Source organism: Lonchura striata, chromosome 23 (genome assembly GCF_046129695.1).
Source record: "Lonchura striata isolate bLonStr1 chromosome 23, bLonStr1.mat, whole genome shotgun sequence".
Lineage (NCBI taxonomy): Eukaryota > Metazoa > Chordata > Aves > Passeriformes > Estrildidae > Lonchura > Lonchura striata.
Window position 1 is genome coordinate 9,882,041 of NC_134625.1, and position 9,269 is coordinate 9,891,309.

Below are 9,269 nucleotides of genomic sequence, written 5' to 3' on the forward strand. Positions count from 1 at the left end.
TGGAACTGGGAATGGGAATGGCAATGGCAATGGCAATGGCAATGGCAATGGCAATGGCAATGGGACTGGGACTAGGACTGGGACTGGGACTGGGAATGTCACTGGGACTGGGATGGGGACTGTCACTGGCACTGGCACCGGGACCGGCCCTGCAGTGCCACAGCTCCATGTGGCCATGGCGGTGGCGCGGGCGCTGCCGCTGGTCTCGGCTGCGCTGAGGCGCTGCTGGAGCCCTTCGGGGCTGCCCGCAGCTGAGCCGGGCCTGTCTCTGTCCCCAGGTGCCCCCAGGAGCGGCCGTGCCGGCAGCGGGGCGCCGGCCCTGGGCACTCCTGCAGCAGCCCAGCCCCGGGCCCGGAGCGGCCCCGAGCCCGGCACCGACGGGGACTGGGCTGGGGGAACCTTCCAGCCCCGGAGCCCAGGAGCTGAGCCTGCGGCCAGAACGAGCCCTGAGCCCACGAGGGCTGCAAACAGAACAGCTCTGCCTCCCAGGAGCCTGGCGGGGGCTGAGCTGCTGCTCACAGCAGCCCCCGGGGCCCAGGGAGGACACTCATCTCCTGGAAAGCTCTGGAGCAGCCCCGGGCAGGGGTCACAGGCCCCCACAGCCCTGCAGACAGAGCCAGGAGCTTCTCCTGGGGCTGCTCCCAGCCCTCCCACTTCCAGCTCTTCCCAGGCCTTTCCCAGTGCAGGGACACAGCAGGGCTCTCCCCAGCTCACAGCTCTCTCTTCGCCTCCTGTCATCGAGCAGAGGGAGGTGCCAAGCCCTAAAACTTCTCTTCTGACCCCCACGCTCGATTTTCATCCGCCAAGGAGAGAAACGGCAGCATCTGCACTTCCTCCCCGCACTGGGATTTCTCTGGGGAGAGCAGGGGAGGCCTGGCTGCCCACGGGAACGCTGCCCACCACAAGAACGCTGCCCACCACGAGAACGCTGCCCACCATGAGAACGCTTCCCACCATGGGAATGCTGCCCACCATGGGAATGCTGCCCACCATGAGAACGCTGCCCACCATGAGAACGCTGCCCACCACGAGAACGCTTCCCACCATGAGAACGCTGCCCACCATGAGAACGCTGCCCACCACGGGAATGCTGCCCACCACGAGAACGCTTCCCACCATGGGAATGCTGCCCACCATGGGAATGCTGCCCACGGGAACGATGCCCACGGCCACCAAGCCTCCAGCCCAGCCCGACCCCACAGCCAGGGCAACGCCTGTCCACCTGAGGAGGACTCGGAGCTCGGATGCTGGAGCTCCTCCAAGCCCACCCCAGCCAGGGCACCTCGGCTCAGTCCCTTCCCAAGCAGCACAGGCCAGGCCCACCCAGCTCTCCCCTCCTCTGTCTCTGCAGCAGGAAGCCACAGGCAGCAAGGGCAGGAATTCAAGCTCAGCTCTGACAAATGGCTCAGGACACCCAGCCCCGCTGCCTGCTCCTCGCAGCCTCCCAGCAGGCACCACAGATTCCTCTTCATTCTGGATGGAAGCTCCAGCTCCCGAGGGATCCCTTCCATCTCCCTCCCAAGCTGGCACAAGTGAGGGGCAGCAGCCTCTGTCTCTGCACAGAGCTCCCAGCTGCACCAAACACCTTCCCCCAGGGAGCAACAGCAGCTCCCGGGAAATGGCACTTCCAGGAGATGCTGCTCCATGGGCAGAGACAGGGAGACCTGGAAAACCTCCCTCCCCTGAGAGCCCACAGCCTCCTCTGAGCTCCTCCTCGTTAATCCAGCTGTGGATTTCCACATTAAAACCCTCCCCAGCTACTAAAGAGCTCAAGGAAGCAACATCTGCCCTCTCTCCAGGAATGCCCACCCTTGGGAATGGTGACCTCCAGCCCTGGGATTCTGTCCCAGCAGGGCTTCATCCTCCTGCTGCCTCTGCTCCTGCTCGTGCTGGGATGCAGCCCACGGGCCTCCACACCCCGAGCACCCCATCCCCACCTCCTGCCTCTGGCTCCCAGCCCCAAGGAGCTTCTGCCCCTCCTGTGCCTCAGGGAGCCTTGGCTGGGATGCTGCAGGTGAGCACAGGGAGAAGGAGCAAACCTGGTTCTCCAGCCCTGACCCCAGCAGCCAGCCCTGTCCCCAAAATTGATTCTCCTCCACTGACTCCAGCAGCCAGCCCTGTCCCCAAAATTGATTCTCCTCCACTGACCCCAGCAGCCAGCCCTATCCCCAAAATTGAGTCTCCTCCACTGACCCCAGCAGCCAGCCCTGTCCCCAAACCTGGTTCTCCTCCACTGACCCCAGCATCCAGCCCTGTCCCCAGACCTGGATCTCCAGCCCTCTCCCCAGCAGCCAGCCCTGTCCCCAGCCCCTCTGGAGCCCACAGGGACCAGGCAATTCCCTTTCCCAGCCTTGTCCCCCCCAGCCCCACCAAGCTGGCAGCTCCTGCTCCTGCCCTGCTCTCCTCCCGTGCCCAGGGAAGCCACCCCAGCTCCCCCACGGCACAGCCCAGCCCGGGGGTGCCCAGGGAGGTGCCAGCAGCCCTGGCACAGGCTCTGCTGCACCAGCTCAGGACATCTGAGCTCGCTGACACAGCTGCCAAGAGCCCCAGCACAGCCAGAGGGGACGCCCTGACCCTGCTGCCCTCGTCTCCACACTTGTCCTTCGTGCTGCAGAGCACCGATGGCATGGTCTGCCTGCAGCCCACGCAGGATTCCCCTCTCCCCCCAGAATTCCCAAATTCCAGCCTTGGGGGGCTGCTTTCCATCCAGCAAATCCTGGCAGCACCCAATTCTTCAGCGCTGGACCTGGCCAACTCCCAGCTGAGCCCTTCCAGCGTGGTCCTGGTCAGGCCCGTGTTTGTCCTGCTGCCCTCTCCTCAGGGTGGCCACAGAATGGCCCACCTGGCCACCACTGTGGGGACAACTGGGAGCAGCCAGGGTGTCCCAGTGAAAAGCAGTCCCTCCTATCCCACTGGGAGGTCAGTGGGACCTGGAACTGCTCTGTCCACTGTGTCCAAGCAGCAAGCAGAGAGAGAAGTCAGCTCTGAGCCAGTGCCAGCTAACCCTGCTCCTACAGCCCTCAGGGGCCTGTCCCCCGCTGTCACCTCAGCCCCAGGGCGTGTGCTGGAGCCAAGGGTGAGCCCCACGCTGCAGACCATGCCCAGGCTGTCCCAGGAGATGCAGATCCCTGCTCCCCATCCCCAGCAGGCCACGGGCACTGCTTTGCTGTCCCTGGCAGCAGAGCCTGGCAGCTCCCCTGTGCCACCAGTGCCGCTGTCCACTCAGAGCCTCCAATCTTCCCCCCAAGTGCCCTTCACCACTGAAAGGCCACAATCTCCGCCTGGAGCTCCTTTCCCAGCAGCAAAGGGACCCCGAGGCTCCCCAGAGCCTGCCCAGCCTGGGAGCAGCACAGGGGCTGCAGGGCAGGTGGGCTCCGTGCCCACCCCCGGCCCAGCCCGTGCCCCCTGCACGGCGTGTTTGCCTTCCAAACCCCCTCGCAGGGCACTGCCCAGCACCAAAGCCCTGCAGCCCCCCGCTCAAAGGCTGCCAGGCACCGAGCTGCTGCCATCTCCAGCAGCTCCCAGCATGTCCTCAGCCTCCTTGGTGCCTCCAGCTGGGACGGAGCACAGCGGCGCCCGGCCTGCAGCCCCTGTGCCTGGCACAGCAGCTGCCAGCCCCAGCACGGCCAGGAAAGCTGCTCTCCCTCAGCGCCTGGAGCTGGAATCCAGCCCGGCTGTGCCTCAGCCCTTCACAGCCACACAGAGACCAGGAGCAGCACCGGGGCTGGCTCCGCTCTCCACGGAGCTCCGAAGGGGAACGACCATTCCCAGGAGGCTCCTGCCCGTGGTGACCCCTGCAGCGACGTCTGCCAGCTCTGCTGCCCCTGCCCCAGCTCCTGCTGGCCTCTCCTCGCTGCCCAGCATGGGGCAGAGCACCAGGCCAGCTGCAGGCAGCAGCAGTGCAGGAGCTGCAGGAGCTGCAGGAGCTGCTGCATCCCTGGGCAGCAGCGTGTCCCCATCGGCCGTGCCCAGCCCCAGCACACCAGAGCCACCCCCGGCAGCCCTGGCACAGCTGGGTTTAGCTGCAGCCCGGCCAGCCGTGCCCTCGGGCCCTGAGCCTGCCCTGGGGACACATCCCAGAGCCAGCCAGGCTGCAGCAGCGGGCACTGCCCTCCCTGCACCCAAGGGTGGCGGTGGCACCGCCACGCTCAGAGGCGCGGAGCTGCTCCCCCTGCCAACCCCGGCGGGGCAGCCCGGGCCAGAGGTGGTGCTGGACCCCTCGGGGGGGCTCCCTGCAGCGCTGGGGGGGGCTGAGGGGGCAGCAAGAGGAGATGCAGCCCCCACCAGGCAGCTGCCCACTCTGGCACCCGTGCCTGCTGCACAGCCGGCATCGCCCGGGCTCCTGCTGGAGGAGTCACACCCCCTGGAGAAGGCGTCCCACCCTCTGGAGAATGTATCCCACCCTCTGGAGAACATATCCCCTGCCCTGGAGAACATATCCCACCCTCTGGAGATGTTCCACTCTCAGGAGAAGGTGTCCCACCCTGTGGAGGAGATGTTCCACCCTCTGGAAAACATATCCCACCCTCTGGAGGAGATGTTACCAACTCTGGAGATGTTCCATCCTCTGGAGAACATATCCCACCCTCTGGAGGAGATGTTCCACTCTCAGGAGACGTCCCACTCTCTGGACAAGGTTTTCCACCCTCTGGAGAATGTATCCCACCCTCTGGAGAAGGTGTTCCCAACTCTGGAGATGTTCCATCCTCTGGAGAACATATCCCACACTCTGGAGGAGATGTTCCATGCTCTGGAGGCGTCCCACCATTTGGAGAAGGTGCCCTCCCCTCTGGAGGAGATGTTCCACTCTCAGGAGAACATATCCCATCCTCTGGAGGTGTCCCACCCTCTGGAGAACATATCCCACCCTCTGGAGAACATATCCCACCCTCTGGAGGAGGTGTCCCATCCTCTGGAGATGTTCCACACTCTGGAGGTGTCCCACCCTCTGGAGAACATATCCCATCCTCTGGAGGAGATGTTCCATGCTCTGGAGGTGTCCCACCCTCTGGAGAACATATCCCATCCTCTGGAGGAGATGTTCCATGCTCTGGAGGTGTCCCACCCTCTGGAGAACATATCTCACCCTCTGGAGGAGATGTTCTACCCTCTGGAAGAGGTGTCCCCCGCCCTGGAGAACATATCCCACCCTCTGGAGGAGGTGTCCCCCGCTCTGGAGGAGGGTGCCGTGGGGCTGGCCGCTGGTCACTCCAGCCCTGGCCCTGCTGCCCGGCCCCGCACACCCACGGCAGTCCCCGCTAATGAGCTCGTTAATGAGGGCACTGATGAGCCCGCTGCCCGCGGCAGGGGCCCGGCCCGGCTGTCCCCGGCCCGGACAGCCCCGGGGCAGCCCCGGGCGGCTGCGGCGGGCACGGAGCCGGCCCCGGGGCTGCTGCCGAGCACGGAGCAGGCACAGGACGAGGGCAGGACCAGGGAGGTGACGGACGGAGCAGCCGAAGGCTTGGGGACACTGGTGACACCGGAGCCCGGAGCGCTGCGGAGCGACCGGCACCAGAGGAGGGAGCTGCGCTCGGATGTCACCGTGCTGGACGGGCAAGTTCCGCTGGCTGCCGCTGCTGCAGCCTGGCTGCTTTGCTTTTCATTATTTCTCTTCATTTCATTTATTTCATTTATTGCGTTTGATGCCACTCCCTTTTTCCCCTCTGCCCGCAGCCTCGCCGCCGTGAGCGACTCCTGCGGCTCCGGGAACCACTCGGTGCGGCTGAGCCTGAGCCCCGCCGCGGACACAGCCCCGGGGCCGCCGGGCTCGGAGCAGCCCCAGGACACCTGGGTGGCTCTGGTGGCCCTGCAGAGCAACAGCAGCCAGGCCCTGCTGCAGGTCCACTCGTGCTGCGTGAGCCCCTCGGCCAGCCCCGGGGCTGCGGGGGCTCCGTGCTGCCTCTTCCGCAGGTGGGAATGGGGAGAGCCTCCCTCGGGGCAGGATTTGTGGAAACAAGCTCACCCCGGGGGCTGTCACAGGCGTGCAGCATCTCCTTCCTGCGGGGGAGATGCAGCCAGGACAGGGGTGCCAGCCACAGTGTGGATTTCCACATTAAAACCCTCCCCAGCTACTGCAGAGCTCAAAGAAGCAAATCTGCCCTCTCCCCAGGAATGCCCACCTTTGGGACTGGCACACCCAGAGCCCGTTTCAGCCCCTCACCTGGGCCAGGGGCTCGGGAGGGCTCCTTGCCCGGGGTTTGTGAAGCTGCAGGGGTGTGAAATGTGAGTTCCAGCAGCTCAGGGGGTGATTGGCACACCACAGCAGAACCAACCTCCCAAAACCTCGGTGCTGCTCTGGGCTCCCGAGCAGGGTGGCTCCAGCAGGGAATGCTGATGTTCCCCGCTGGATTTTCCTGCGCCCCGATGGGGATGCAGGGCTGTGCTGTGCAGGGCTGGGACCTGCAGCTCCTCGCTCTTTGCTCCTGCCAGGCTGCCCTTGGACTGCAGACACATCCAGCTGCTGAGGGGTGGCAGCTCCAGAGCCACCAGCTTCTCCATCCAGCTGTTCCAGATGCTGAACCACTCTGTGGCCTACCTGCACTGCGAGCTGAGGGTCTGCCTGCCGGGCCAGCCCGGATGTGAACAGGTACTGGGGGGATCTGTCCCTGCAGGAACAGGAGTGGTTTGGTGATTCCAGAAGGGAACAGGAGGAAATTTGTGGGTGCTTCCAGAGCCTCCGCACCATGGTCACCCCATGGCCAATTCCCTGGTTAAAATCTGGGAGAGGAGTTAATGGTGTGGAAGGGTGGCAATAGTTCCTTTTGGAAAAGGAAATTAGGGAATTTAACATATGTGCTGTCCCAAGGATTGGAAATTCCCCTTGTGGAATGACAGCAGAGGTGGAAAGGACTGAGGAGACCCTGGGGCAGGAGGTTCTGCTCAGGACACTCCCAGGTGTTTTCCATCTCTTTCCCAGGGCTGCTTGGAAAGTGTGGAGCCCCTTCCCCAGCCCAGTGACAGGACCAGCCATGGAAACCTACACAAGCTGGTCTCCCTCGGGCCCGTCTGGAGGATGAACAACAGGTTTCTCTACAAGCCCGTGGAAGGTGGGGCTCTCCTGGTCTCATTTCTCTTGCAGAGGTTCTTGCTCAGCTCTTCCTGCTGCAGGAAAACCAGCACATTTTTAACAATTTTCTTGATTAGGTTATATCCCAACAGCTCCTCACCTCCGCTGTGGCCTCCCTGAATCCCAGCCGTGGGGGTTACTCAGTGACCCATCCAGCAGAGTTCCAAAGGCACCCCGGGAAGGAACTGAAGCTTTAGGAGGAGGAAAGGGGAGAAAAATGAGGCAGAATGTTCTGTCTGTAAAAAATTGTAGCATTTTTTTTGAGCAGAATGAGGCTTGCCATAGGTCAGGAGTGTCCATAGGTGAAATTGATGTTAATTAGATGTTTATAGCTATTAGAAAAGAGTGACACTGAGCTGGTAAAACATGAGACTTCTCAAAACCCACTGGCAGCATCCCTAACTCCTTGTGGCTGTACTTGTTGGTGCAAAGAACATTTCTCACTGCTCGGTTCCCTCTCTGTGTGTCCAGGTGCTGCTCCTGCCACGCTGCTGCCCATCCTGCTGGGGTCCCTGACGGGCTGTGCCGTCCTGGCCGCTGCTTTCATGGGGCTGTGGCTGCAGCAGCGGCACAGAGCCAAGCCCAGCCCTTATCCCCCGCTCGGAGAGTTCCAGGGGCTGTGATGGCAGCAGCTGAACTGCTCCCGCAGCTCCCCCAGCCTCCAGAGAAGCAGCTCAACTTGCTTGGCTTCTGTAGAGCTCCTGCCGAGCAGGGAGCAGGAGGTGCCTGCTCTGCCCCAGCCTGCCTCTCCTTCCTTCCCTCCTTCCCTCCTTCCTTCCCTCCTTCCTTCCCTCCTTCCTTCCTTCCTTCCTTCCTTCCTTCCTTCCTTCCTTCCTTCCTTAGCCTTCTGATAATGTTTACACGTTTGAGTTCCCACACAATCTCATGTATAGATAGAATAGTTTACATATTTCTCTGTAGGTGGAGAGAAATGATTGATTGATCTTGGACCAGTGTGGTTGGAGAGGTGATAATTCCATCCTCCAGTCCACTTCTCCTTTGGAATTCTACAAATGCCAGATGTTTGAATAAAACTGGGTCTTTTTTCAACTTACAAACTTCTGTGTGCTCATTTTGTGGCTCTCCACAGCACCCCCCTGGCTGCTCTCCCCCTAAAGCCCCCAGGAGAGCCCTGTTTGCACCCCCCTTCCCACGGATGCCTTTCCCCAGTGCGTTCCAGCAGATTCCAGCCTGCTGCTGGAGCTCTCCGACCATGAGTGGGGACTTGGAGCAAACAGCAGCAGGACTAAAGGGCAAGGAGAAGGCACTTGGCTCCTCAGGGAGGGGAGAAGCTGGACAAATCTCCGGGGCTCTTGGCAAGGAGAAGGCACTTGGCTCCTCAGGGAGGAGAGAAGCTGGACACATCTCCGGGGCTCTTGAAAGGAGAAGGCACTCGGCTCTTCAGGGAGGGGAGAAGCTGAACACATCTCTGGGGCTTTTGGCATGGAGAAGGTACTCGGCTCCTCAGGGAGGGGAGAAGCTGAACACATCTCCAGGGCCCTTGGGTCCTGTCCACATGACAATTCCATCATTTCCCCACGTTTCTCCCTGCTGGCAGGCTCCAGTGCAGGGTGCTGTATCCCACTGGTTCCCTGCCCCTGATCTCCCCTCTGTGCCCATTGCATGCCCTGGCAGCTGGGGCACCGTGCCAAGCACACTTCTCTCCCTCTCAGGATTTTTCATAGAGGTGCACAGAGAAAAATGAAAGAGAAAACAATTTCTATTTCTGTTCCTTGTTTTTGGATGTGTTTGGAGAATTGTTTAGCTGGGGTGAGGGCTTGGTTGGATTCTGGTGAGGATTGTTTGAGCTGCCTTCAGAGAGAGCTGAGGCATTAAAGACACAAATGCACAAGACCCAGACGAGAGTTTTTAAATCCCTTTTCAGCTGAGGGGGTGTGTGCTGCTCCTGGTGAGGGTTAAACTGCTCTGACCAGTCTGGGCTCCTCCAAACACCCACTCCAGGGATTTGACAGCAGATTTTATTTTATCCCCGAGGGAACTGCTCTGGTTTACCACATTTCTGGTATTTCTGCTGATGCATTTTCTGGTATTTCAGGCTCATGCGCTCATGTGCCAGTTCTGGTTGTTTGGGGTTTTTTTTCCTATTCTTTATCTTTCTAGAGTGTTTTTTTTTTTTTTCCTAGAACCTCTCCATCCAGCTACTTCTGGGGTTTTTTAAACTCAGTTTTTCATCTTTCTGGAG